This window comes from Marmota monax, unplaced genomic scaffold, assembly GCF_021218885.2.
Source record: "Marmota monax isolate L192 unplaced genomic scaffold, Marmota_monax_Labrador192_F-V1.1 WCK01_AAM20220418_F8-fsc00050, whole genome shotgun sequence".
Lineage (NCBI taxonomy): Eukaryota > Metazoa > Chordata > Mammalia > Rodentia > Sciuridae > Marmota > Marmota monax.
In genome coordinates this window covers 1,921,414-1,935,814 of record NW_026694552.1, presented here as the reverse complement: position 1 = coordinate 1,935,814, position 14,401 = coordinate 1,921,414, and positions in this window count along the sequence as shown.

The following is a 14,401-nucleotide window of genomic DNA, read 5'->3' as shown; positions in this document are numbered from 1 at the left end:
TTCTGGAACAAAAAGTGGAAAGTTTCAAAATACCTTAAAAATGTAATTGGAAACTATTTGGCTTATATCAATAAAGAAATGGTCTAACCTTGAGTGATATAAAGTGTATTTCTCATTCTACTTAAATATTTTACCTCTGAGTATATTGACATAAAAAGTGGTTTTGTGAATATAGTGTTACATGTTGTTTTCTCATATGAGGATCTTCAAGTTCTTTAATAACATAATTTCATGAATCAAACAAAACTAATGTGGACAACCATAGTAATATATAGACAAAGTATTAAGATTTCTAAGGATTATGTAAGTGCTGAATTGGTTAATCTGATTATGATGGAATGGAATGGTTCTACCACAGTTTTGTAGTAGGTTTAAAAAGGAAACTGAAAATAAAGAAAGAAATTTCTTTTTATGTAGAAAATTACAAGTCTGCCGGAATACTACATTGTATCAGGTCACAAGGGCCTCCTTATAGTCAGAAGATGCTCAAAAATTTATCAATAGCCAGAGGTTATCCTCAATGTGAGTGAATAAAATAGATTCTCCAAAGAATACATGAAAGAGACATTAAAGCAGAAAAAGTTTCCTTCTTCAAAAATGAATGACTATAGACATGATAAACCTCTTTGTTATCTGACTGAACTTTCCAAAGAATTTGTCCACTACTGATATTTATTCAAGGCTATTGTAAACTATTCCACTCTAATGAAGGTACAGTTTATAAAGAGCAATATCATTTTACCTTATGAAAAAATATTCAAAATGTCAATGATATTTTTTTCCTATAATAGCTTCAACCAATCTTTTCTTACACATTGAGTATTTTTATTATGAGAAAAGGATGTATACAAAAATCATAGGGCATATTAAGTTAGATTGCATCTCTTATGGATATCTAAATCCAAATGTCCCAGTCAATTAGCCCTAGGTGTCATCCAAGAGAAAGGAAACTTTCCTAAGACTCTGAGGAATTGCTTAAGTCTAGATAGCAGTCAAAGTAAGTTGAAGGTTTTAATTTGCACATCAGAGGGTATCCTATTTACACAAGGCCCACAACACTTTCTTTTTTTTCACTTTTTCATTGGTCAGTTAATCTTTATTTATTTTTTATTAGTTGTTCAAGACAATACAATGATCTTGACATATCATACCTTTGATTCAAATAGGGTATGAATTCTCATTTTTCCACGTGTACAAATTGCAACACTTTTAATAATAATTTTCTAATTCACATTAGCCATGCTTATGCACATTATACTTTTCCTCCAGTTTAATAATATTCAGTGTATCTATAATACTTCAAGATTTGCCAATCAAAATCCCAACGGCATTTCTTGTAGAAATGGATAAAGCAATCATGAAATTCATATGGAAAAATAAAAGACCCAGAATAGCAAAAGCAATTCTAAGCAGGAAGTGCGAATCAGGCGGTATAGCGATACCAGACTTCAAACTATACTACAGAGCAATAGTAACAAAAACAGCATGGTACTGGTACCAAAACAGGAGGGTGGACCAATGGTACAGAATAGAGGACACAGAGACTAATACACAAAGCTACAACTATCTTATATTTGATAAAGGAGCTAAAAGCATGCAATGGAGGGAGGATAGCATCTTCAACAAATGGTGCTGGGAAAACTGGAAATCCATATGCAACAAAATGAAACTGAATCCCCTCCTCTCGCCATGCACAAAAGTTAACTCAAAGTGGATCAAGGAGCTAGATATCAAATCAGAGACTCTGCGTCTGATAGAAGAAAAAGTTGGCTCCGATCTACATATTGTAGGGTCGGGCTCCAAATTCCTTAATAGGACACCCATAGCACAAAAGTTGATAACAAAAATCAACAAATGGGACTTACTTAAACTGAAAAGTTTTCTCTCAGCAAGAGAAACAATAAAAGAGGTAAATAGGGAGCCTACATCATGGGAACAAATTTTTACTCCTCACACTTCAGATAGAGCCCTAATATCCAGAGTATACAAAGAACTCAAAAAATTAAACAATAAGAAAACAAATAACCCAATCAACAAATGGGCCAAAGACCTGAACAGACACTTCTCAGAGGAGGACATACAATCAATCAACAAGTACATGAAAAAATGCTCACCATCTCTAGCAGTCAGAGAAATGCAAATCAAAACCACCCTAAGATACCATCTCACTCCAGTAAGATTGGCAGCCATTATGAAGTCAAACAACAACAAGTGCTGGAGAGGATGTGGGGAAAAGGGTACTCTTGTACATTGCTGGTGGGACTGCAAACTGGTGCGGCCAATCTGGAAAACAGTATGGAGACTCCTGGGAAAGCTGGGAATGGAACCACCATTTGACCCAGCTATTGCCCTTCTTGGACTTTTCCCAGAAGACCTTAAAAGAGCGTACTACAGGGATACTGCTACATCGATGTTCATAGCAGCACAATTCACAATTGCTAGACTGTGGAACCAACCCAGATGCCCTTCAATAGATGAATGGATAAAAAAAATGTGGCATTTATACACCATGGAGTATTACGCAGCACTAAAAAATGACAAAATCATAGAATTTGCAGGGAAATGGATGGCACTAGAGCAGATTATGCTTAGTGAAGCTAGCCAATCCCTAAAAAACAAATACCAAATGTCTTCTTTGATATAATGAGAGCAACTAAGAACAGAGCAGGGAGGAAGAGCAGGAAGAAAAGATTAACATTAAACAGATACATGAGGTGGGATGGAAAGGGAGAGAAAAGGGAAATTGCATGGTAATGGAGGGAGACCCTCATTGTTATACAAAATTACATATAAGAGGTTGTGAGGGGAATGGGAAATTAAACAAGGAGAGATATGAATTACAGTGGATGGGGTAGAGAGAGAAGATGGGAGGGGAGGGAGGGGGGATGGTAGAGGATAGGAAAGGTAGCAGAATACAACAGTTACTAATAGGGCATTATGTAAAAATGTGGATGTGTAACCGATGTGATTCTGCAATCTGTATTTGGGGTAAAATTGGGAGTTCATAACCAACTGGAATCTAATGTATGAAATATGATATGTCAAGAGCTTTATAATGTTTTGAACAACCAATAAAAAAAATTAAAAAAAAAAAAAAAAAAAAAAAAGATTTCCCCAAATTACGAACCTAGCAAGTGATAAGACTAGGATGAAAACACATATTATCTGACACTTGTCGAATACTTTTTTTCTATGGAGTCATGGAAACAGATTGTAAAATAAGGAATATGGGAGATTAAAAAAAAAAAGAACAGGGCTGGGGTTGTGAATCAGTGGTAGAGCACTTGCCTAGTACGTGCGGGGTGCTGGGTTCAATCCTCAGCACCACATAAAAATAAAATAAAAGGTATTGTATCCAACTACAACTAAAACAACATTTTTTAAAAAAGAACAAAAGACCTTATTAAACTAGAGATTAAAGAGATTAAATATGCCTTCAATTTCTGATAACCATAATTTTGTTGTGTTGTAGGTAAAATTTAAGCACATTAAAATGCATGCCTTTTAAGTGTAGAATTTCACATTTTTAGAAACTATATATGCCTACATAACAGAACTCTATTAAATATATACAACATTTCCATCTCTAGGTAGCTTCTAGTTAATTTTAATACCCATAGACAAACATTATTCTTATTTCTAATAGAAAGAAAATGTTTTCTCTGAGATGTTTAAAAGTAGAATCAGATAGTGAGTGAATACTGCATCAGGCTTTTCCCCTCAATATGATTTTCTTTATGTTCCTCAATTTTATATTAAATATAAATAGTTTACATTTCCTATTATTGCATTGTAGTATAATTACTTGTATGATATACTGTCCTAAGTAGGTGTATGTTTAATTTTACAAGGTCCTGCTAAAATTGCCAAAGTGACTTTGAGATATTTTTCTCCTAGCAGCAGCAGTATATATAGTATTTGCATTTATTACAAATCCTCATAAACATCTGGTATTTGTTGATCACTTTAAATTTTAAATATTTTGATAGGTATGAAATGGTATAAAATGATTTCTCACAGGTATGAATGGTATGAATTTGCATTTATTTCTTGACTAACAACATTATGCATATTTCATGTATTTAATGATAATTTTTATATCTTCTTTTTAAATTTTTTATCCCATATTTTTGATCAAGTTGTAGTTTTTTCTCTAGATTATTATTGAAATTTAAGAGTTTTTATAATCCATTGTGTTTTATTAGTGTGTTATATTTATACATAGTGGAATTCATTGTGAAATATTCATATATACACATATCATAATTTTCTCCAATAAGTTTCATAGTCATCCCCTCATTCCCATTCTTCTATACTTCTCATCTTCCTTCTATTTGTGTATATGTATTTTTTTCCATTGGTACATTCTTATAAAAGTGCAATCCATTGTGATATATTCATAAATACATATAGCATAGTTTGATAAATTTTTATTTCCCTGTTTCTTCCCCTTCTTTTCCTTTCTCCCTCTCCCTTAATTCCTTAACCCTACCCCACTGATATCCTTTCTATTTTCAAGAGATCCCTACTTTTTTTAAATTCTTTTTTTTTAATTTTGCTCTAGCTCCCACAAATGAGAGTAAATATTTGACCCTTCTTAACCTGAGCTGAGTCTAGCTTATGTCACTTTATATGATATTCATCAGTTCCTTTCATTTATTACATTTGTCATCAAGTTACACAATTTCATTTTTCTTTATGGAAAAATGTGTGTATATATCACAAATTATTTTTGTTGTTATGATGAATGATTTGGGGTAAAGTTCTTTTCATTATATGAGTATCCAGTTCTTCCAATAACATTTATTGAAAAAAAAAGATCTCCTTCCCACATTGAATAGAACATATATGGAATCCTAAGAGTCTTACCCTGATGAAAAGCAATGAAAATACTGATAAAAACTACCAGAATCAATTTTATTGGAACCCTGGTTAAAAATGAAATGCTTATATGAACCCAAAGATTGTTTGTTCAAGGTAATCAGCTGAATTTTGGGAAGAATAGCAATATTGTGGCATTTTAACATAAACACAAGAATGATTTTCCAAGTTCAGTGGTAGACTTGAAAATAAGAGCACACAGTCCCATTAGAGGTATGTAGAGAGAGTAGAACACCATTTATTTGTCATTGGTTTTCCTTACTGGTCTGTTTGGTGGCTTCATGGAGGGCATTCTCAAAGTACTTTTATTTTTCCAAACTCAGAAATCTCTAGGAGCTTAGATAAATACATCAGTAATGAGGGGAGGCATTTATCAAAAACATTTAAAATCAACTGAATAATTGTTGCTGTCTTGAGCATTGCAGATAAAATGGGGTAAGCAATAGACTTACCATAAGCTTGGGAGGAAAGATTGCTGAACAAGATATTTTGGAAAGCTATGACATATTCCTGTGAATCTAGACCTATGAAGTCACTGAGATGTCACTTATGACTGATATACAGGTTTTATAACAAGAGGAAATGAAGGATAATGCACAGTGGTAAAATACATGGTTGAATGTTGAATGCATGGCCAGACATGCACATAGCACCTGTAGCAAAGACTAGGAAACCAGGTGGTTCCAGATGTTTAAGAAAATCTCTGATGAATCATAAGATGACCTGACATCAGTGTCCCCATTGAACAAAAAATTATGAATTTCCAATAATTAACCCAAAAATTTAGACACTTTTTTTTCTGGCCATATGACACAATGAGGATGCTGAAAAAATAATCCTGAAGTTAAAAAAAAAAATTAGTTCATTAAAGCCAATGAATAAATACATAATGATGAAATCCTGTGTAGAGGAAACTGATTTTAAGAGACCCTGCATTACATTTTTACATGTCCAATTCTCAAAACAAAATTACAAGTCCTTGGAAGAAATAAGAAAATATAGTTCATAACTATAACAAAAATATCAATAAAATTAACTGTTTCTGAGGAGGCCAAAGTATAGCATTTATAAGAAAATAATATTTAAATCAACTATATTAAATGTGTTAAAAAACTAATGTAAACCATGGACAAATACAAAGGTAAATCAAGAGAATAATGTATCAATAAATAGAAAATATCAACAAAAACATAGTAATTATGTAAAAGAAACAAGTGGAATTTCTGAACTTGAAATGCTTAATAAAAAAGATGAAAATTCACATACCAGGGCTGAAGAGCACAGAAGAAAGCATTATTAAACTTGAAGATTAGTTAGTTGAAATTATGCTGTCTGAGGAATAGGAAAGAAGAAAAAACATGATAAGTAGAGCTTCAGAAACCTTTGAGACAACATCAAGAATCCCAACATATGTATTATGTAAGCATCAGAAGGAGAAAAGAAGATGAAAAATTCTAAAGAATATTTAAAAAATAATAGACAAAATATTCCCAAATTTGATAATAAGCATTCTTAAATACATCCAAGCTCAATAAACTCAAAAGAGATTTACAGCCAAAAACTTTATAAAAAAATTCAAAGACAAAAATAAACAAACAAAAGTTAAAAGCAACCAAAGAAAAAATTTAAAAAAATGTAAAGCAAGAGAATTTGTAGATAGCAGACCTGTTATCTAAGAAGTAGTTAAAACTAGCAAAGTGAAAGAAATAATACTGATTAGAGGAGAAATAAGACAGAAAGTGGTTTAAACAAAGGGGAATAAAGGGAAAGGAGAGGAGACAGAAAAAGGAAAGACAGTGGAATTGGTTTGACATAACTTTCCTATGTACATACATGAATACACCAATGTGAATCTAACCATCATGTTTGTAGGAACGGTGGAAAAATCTCCATAAACTCAATAAGCCAAAACAACTGTTTACCTGTTATTTTATTAGCAGGACCGTAGTGGCCAGTCGCAGAAGAGAAGGGGGGAAGGGGGGGAAGAGAGAGAGAAAGAGGGGGAGAGAGAGAGGAGAAAGGAGAGTGAGGGAGAGGAGAGAGAGAGAGAGAGAGAGAGAGAGAGAGAGAGAGAGAGAGAGAACTAACAGGGTGTTGATATTTATGGGCTTAACACAGGATGAGGAGGAGCAGGGCGAGTGGGCTGCTACTTCTTCATTGGCCAAGAGTTCGTGCCACTTCAGGGATTGGAGGTGCGCCATTCAAATTTCACACCATTCACAGGGATTGGAGGTGATAGTTCGTGCGCCATTCAATGCGTCATGAACCTGAGCTCCTGGAAGAGAAGCGCTCCGGGGGCCATCTTTACCAACAATGTTCATTCACAAAAATGGGATCATAATTAGAATAAATATATTCTATGCTTATATAGTTATATCAAATTGGATTCTACTGTCATATATAACTAAACAGAAGAAATAAAATAAAAAACACAAAGTACACACATCTACCCTCAAAACCAACAAAAAAGCAAAACAAACAAATAAGAAGAAAAAAAATGCAAAAACAGAACAAAACAGGAACGAGAGAACAGAAAGAAAACAGAGAGAATCCAGGACACCAAGGGAGGGTTGGTTCTTTGAAAATGTAAAAAAAAAAAAAAAAGCAAATATTTTGAATAAGCTTTAGTGAGGAAAAATATACCAGAAGACTATACTAACTAAAATCAGAAAGACAGAGTGGACCTTAATACAAAAATAACAAAACATGAATAACAATGAAACATGAATAACAATGATAATGTGCTATCAAACATTATGTGCCATAAAATTGGAAACCTACATGCAATGAACAAAATCTTAAAAGCAACAAACAACAAAGACTTAAGGTAAAGAACTTACATACAAATACAAGATCTGAATAGATCCTTAAGTATTAGGGAGATTGAATCTGTAATCAAAAAGCTTACATAAAGAAAATCTCAGGTCCAGAAAGATGGTTTCACCTCTGAGTTCTATCAAATATGTAACAGAATTAAAACCAATCCTTCTCACACTCTTCCAAAACACTGAAGAGGACTGATTACTTTCAAACTTACTCTGTGAGGCTTGATTTACCCTATGATCAAAGATAGACAAAGACACAAGAAAACTATAGATTAATATTATTTATGAATATTATTGAAAAAAATTCTTCAACAAATACTAGAAAAATAATGCATAATCAGGGTGTGGTGGCACACACTTGTAATCTAAGTAACTCCAAAGGTTGAAACAAGATGATGGCAAGCTCAAGTATAGCTTCAGCAACTTAGTAAGGCACTGTCTCAAAAATAAAATTAACAAGGGCTGGTAATGTAGCTCAAGTGTAGAGTGCCCCTGTGTTCAATTCACAGTTCCACACACTAAAAAAATATTAATGACATATTAAAAATTATGTACTATAACCAATTGTGATTTATTCTTGTAATGCAAACCATTAAAACAAATGTGATACAGTACATTAATAGAATGAAGAGAAAGGAGAAAATCTCAGTTGATATATTCAAAACATTTAACAAAATTTATTACACTCTCAAGATGCAAACACTTAACAAACAAGGAGTAAGAAGACTCTGCTATACTGTAATAATAAAGTATTATATGAAAATCCCACAGCTAATATCATACTCAATGGAGAAAAACTGAAATTATTGCCTCTTAAAATCAGGGACACGGTGAGAAAGCTTTCTTTTGCCATTTCTATTTAATACAGTGCTGGAAGTCCTAGCCAATTCAATTCAGATGACATGATCTTATATGTAGAAAACCCCAAAGATTCAAAACAAAACAAAACACCTTAGAATTAGTAAATGTATTTGCAAAGTGACAAGACAAAATCAAGACACAAAATCAGTTGTAGTCCTCTACATGAAAAAAAAAAAAAAAACAATTGGAAAAGAAAAATAAGGAAATGATTCCATGTATAATTGTATCAAAAGAACAAAATAATTAGAAATAGATTTAACCAATGATAAAAACAACTTGCACACTGAATACTAGGGAAATTACTGAGAGAAACTACAGAAGAGACAAGTAAGTGAAAAAATTCATATCTTGTTCAAATATTTGAAGAAGTGATAGATATTGTTAAAGTGTCAAACTAAACAAAGTGTTATGGCGAGATTGCAATAAATCTCCGAGTTTATCTTAAAGCAGGAGATGGAAACTTTATTCACTAGCTGGTGGTCTGGATCCACCAGCTGGTGGGCCAAGGGACAGGTAAGTCCTGCACCCTTTGACCCGCTTCAGGTGTTTGAGTGCTTCTTTTATACCATAAAAGTAAAACAAGTTAGTACATTAATCACAAATGGCTGTTGCTATGATTCGAGACCCAAAACAAACATCATGAGATCATAAACAGAGGGGAGTGGGTCAAAATGACCCTAGTTAAACACAACTCAAAGAATGGTTACTAACAACTACACAATCATTCTCTGACAGGGTACATTGTCCAGGAAAAATAGGAACCAAAACAAGAGCAGTTTTACATTGTATAAGAATTGCCATTTTGTGTTGCCAAACATTCTATGCTAAGCAAGTATTCATGGGTATGGAGGTTGGGTGTTCCCATGGGAGAAGCATTTTTTACAAGATGTGGAGTCTCGGGGTAAAATGGAGTCTGTTTAATCTTTGCCTCTATAGCCTGGCCCATAAAAGCAGTCAACAGAGTCAAAACAATTCCTATCAAAATAATGTCAATATTTTCCATAAATAAAATGTTATTCTATTTTTTTATGTAATGTGAAGGGAACCTGAATATACAAAACAATCTTTTTTTTAAAGAGAGAGAGAGAAAGAGAGAGAGAGAGAGAGAGAGAGAGAGAGAGAGAATTTTAATATTTATTTATTTTTTTAGTTTTCGGCAGACACAAAATCTTTGATTGTATGTGGTGCTGAGGATCGAACCCGGGCCACACGCTACAAAACAATCTTGAAGATAAAGAGCAAAGTTGATTGTATCAAACTGTCCAATTTCATATGGGGTAAAAATGGGAGTTCATAACCCACTTGAAACAAAGTGTGAAATATGATATATCAAGAACTATGTAATGTTTTGAACAACCAACAATAAAAAATTAAAAGTAAAAAAAAACTGTCCAATTTCAAAACTTACTACAAAACTACAGTAATAAAAACATTGTGGTTTGGGAGGTTGAGGCAAGAGGATGATGATTTCAAATCCTGTCTCAGCAACTTAGCAAGGCACTAAGCAACTCAGCAAGACCCTTTCTCTAAATAAAATAATAAAAATATCTGGGGCCTGAAGTTCTACCTCAGTGGCAGAGTGCTTCTCTTTCATGTATGAGACATTGGGTTTGATCCTCAGAACCACATAAAATAAATAAAGGTATTGTGTCCATGTATAACTAAATTTTTTTTATAAGAATGGGGTATGTAGCTCAGTGTTTAAGTACCCCTGGTTCAATCCCCAGTACCAATATAAATACAGTATGGTACTGGCAAAATTACAGGTATATGGGATAAATACCCCACCAATAAACCCTTAAAAGTGATTTGCAACAGAAGTGACAAGGCACTTCAATGGAGAAATTATATTTCATTCAGTGAATGATCCTTGAAACATATGGAGATTCCTTGGAAAGCTGGGAATGGAACCACATTTGACCCATCTATTTCTCTCCTCAGACTGTACTCAAAGGACCTAAAAACAGCATACTACAGGAACACAGCCACATCAATGTTTCTAGCAGCACAATTCACAAGAGCTAAACTGTGGAGCCAACCTAAATGTCCATCAATGGATGAATGGAAAAAAAAAGTGGCATATATACACAATTGAATATTACTCGGCACTAAAAAAAGAATAAGATCATGGCATTTGCAGGGAAATGGATGGCATTAGAGCAGATTATGTTAGTGAAGTTAGCCAACCCCCCAAAAAAATGCCGAATGTTTTCTCTGATATAATGGGGGGTGACTCAAAATGGGGTAGGGAGGGAGAGCATGGGAGGAAGATTACCTCTAGATAGGGAATAGGGACGGGAGGGAAAGGGAGGGAGAAGGGGAATAGCATGGATAGTGGAAGGAGACCCTCATCATTATACAAAAATCATGTATGAAGATGTGAATTTGGTGTCAACATACCTTATACACAAACAGGGATATGTTAAATTGTGGTATAAAGGTGTATTAAGAATTGTAGTGCAAAAAATAATAATAATAAGAGAGCTCATGTATAATTGCATAATTTGGCACGAACATACTTTATATACAGAGTTACAAAAAATTGTGCTGTGAATGGATAATTACGATTGTAATGCATTCCACTATTGTCATGTATGTAAGAAACAAAAAAAATAAAAATAATAGAAAAATGAAATAAAAAACGGTAACAGGCTTCTCTGGGAGGGAGAAGGGGGCCATAGCTGGTATCCTGGTATCCCAAAAACTGAGGTGTTCCACCTTTTTATATGTCTTAGGCTTCCTGTTCTCTTTCTTTCTTCACTTTACCTTTCTCCTTCCTGTCTGGTGACTAGGCCCAGGAAATGCTCAATGAAATGGTCAAAAGGTGGGAAACAGATAAGTTGGAGGGTCTGGGGAGGAGTGTTCCAGGCAGGAAGAGGGTGTAATTAACAACTACCTGTAGAAAATGACAATTTCTGGGGCAGGTTATTTTAGCAACAGGTTGGAGCAGGGGCAGGTTCTTGATAAGGGTTGAGGAAGGGGTCTGAAGAAATTAGCATTTCAATTTCTCCATTCTCTGGATATGACCCTTCCTTGCCTATCTGCCTGTCTAATTCTGGCTTCAATAGTATTTGGTTTCATTGACAAAATCATACATGCACGAAATTTGATTTATTCCATTTTAGTTCCCTCCCCCCAATTTCCCCCACCTCTTCCCTCCCCCTATTTTATTTCTTCTAGTCTATTGATATTCATTATTCACATTTATTTATTTTTGAATGGTGCTTTCTACATACACATAACAAAATTCCTGTGGTATATTTATATATGCACATAACATAATTTTGTTTTAGTCATTCCATACTTCCTCTGCATTCTCAACCCTCCTATTTCCCTCTCCATCTTCGTGTTCTACTCTAATGGTGTCCCTCTATCTTTATATATTTATAACTTATCCCTTTCACCACCTTCTTTCCCTCATTTTTTTCTAGCCTTCACATGTGAAAGAAAAACTTTTGACCCTTGACTTTCTGAGTCCGTCTTATTTCACATAGCATCATGATCTCCAGTTCCATCCATTAGCAGCAAATACCATGATTTAATTCTTCTTTATCACTAAGTAAATATATATTGTACATATATACCATATTTTCTTAATTCATTCATCTATTGACAGCCATCTGAGCTGATTCCACAATTTGGCTGTGAATTGTGCTGCTATAAATATTGAAGTGGCTGTATTATTAGAGTATGTTTATTTTAGCTCTTTTGGGTAAATACTGAGGAGTGTGATAGCAGGATCATATGTAGTTCCATTCTTAATATTCTGAATAATCTCCATACTGCTTTCCAGAGTGATTGTACTAATCTACAGTCCTACCAGCAATGTATGAGTGTATATTTTACCTTATATCTTTGCCAGCATTCATTACAATTTTTTTCTTAATAATTACCATTCTCACTGGGGTGAGAGAAACTTTTAGTATAGTTTTGACCTCCATTTCCCTGACTTCTAGAGATGTTGAACATTTTTTCATATACTTGTTTACCATTTGTGTTTCTTCTTTTGAGAAATACTTAGAGTTTTTCATATTTATTGATTGGGTTATTTAGTTTTTAAGTGTTAAATTTTTTGTATATTATATATTCTGGATATTAATCCCCTGTCAGACGACTAGCTAGCAAAGATTTTTTTCCCATTCTATAGGCTCTTTCACTGTGTTGGACAGAAGTGTTTTCATTTGATTGCATACCATTTATTGATTAATTTTACTTCTTGATTTTTAGATATCTTGTTATGCTTGCATCCATATGTTAGAATGTTGATGCTATGTTTTCTTCTAGAAATTGCAAAGTTTGGTCTAATTTCTAAGTATTTGATTCACTTTAAGTTTACTTTTATGCAGGATGAGAAATAGGGATCTATTTTCATTTTTCAGTTTTTCTAGCACCATTTGTTTAAAAGGCTCTCTTTTATCCAACATATATTTTTGGTGACATTGTCAAGACTCAGGATAGGTATAAATATGTAGGGTTTTTTCCTGCATCTTTTATTATATTCCATTGGTCTTTGTGTGTATTTTTATACCAATACTATGCAGTTTTTGTGATTATAGCTCTATAGTGTTGAGAGCCACAACCGAAGGGCCCAGCAAACTTCCAGCTGCCAGCAAACTTCCAGCTGCCAGCAAACTTCCAGCTGCTGCATTTTGCCTAGCCGTCTCCTTACAAAATTTCTCATTGGCAACCTTCCATAACAGGTATTGTCCTCCATTTAGCACAGCTTTACACATACTAGCCCAATCTTCTGGCGTCATGTTCAAGTTGGTAATGGATTCGACCATGCTTACAGTGAAGGGTGCTTGAGGACCATAGGTTGTTACAGCCTCTTTTAGCTGCTTCACTGTTTTGAAATCTAAAGCATGGTGAATTTGCTGCCCTTCTGCCTGCTTAAATACAGGGCATGTTAATATTTAAAGTCCTGTCTCAGGATCCCATCTATCAACTACCGGGGTTGGGGGCCTCCCAGCATATGGAGGTGGTGCTGTTGGTTGGACACTTACGCCCTCTGGTGATAGAAAGGTGTTAGTAGCAGTCTCCTGTTGTAACTTTTCCCCTGATGGCTTTTACTGCTCTAAACTTTGTTCCTCTGTCTGACTAGCTTGAGAGACTTTCTCTTTTACTTGAATTTTTTCCTCTGTCTGACTAGCTTGAGAGACCTTCTTTTTTTTCCCTCTGTCTGACTGACTTGAGAGACCTTCTCTTTTACTTGAATCTTTTCCACTGTCTGACTAACTTGACAGACCTTCTCTTTTACTTGAATCAATATGTGTTCTCCTTCCTCTACCATTGTCTGAACTGAAGGCTTTGGACTAAGTAACCAAGATACCAACGCCCACAACGGCAATGTACCAACTGGCAGAGTTCCTGGGTTTTTCTTTTCCTTTTCCCTTAAATCTTCACCATGATGGTCCTATTGTGATATATTTAACAACTCCTCCTTAAAAAGCCATGGGCTACATTTTTGTATTGTATCAACGTATGCCCTGATTGCTTTTGATTTTACTGGGATGTCTCCTTCCTCTAACAATTTACTTAACACTCTTTTGGTTTGTTTTTTATTAATTTCTGATCCCATATTTCTACTATAATACAACCCAACAAGATGATGCCAAACAAAACCGAAACAGAATGAAACAAAAATGGAACAACAAAGAATCATTATATCAGCCTTTCTATCCTCCTGAGATGTCCATACCTCCTTTCTCCCTATCTGTTCCTCAGATGCAAATAGTTTTTCCTCAGATGTGAGCGGTTTTTCTTCTGTCTCACTCATCTCCAGGGATAGGCAACTTAAAAGCGAAACAAAACAAAAGAAGAATCTTAAAATGGCT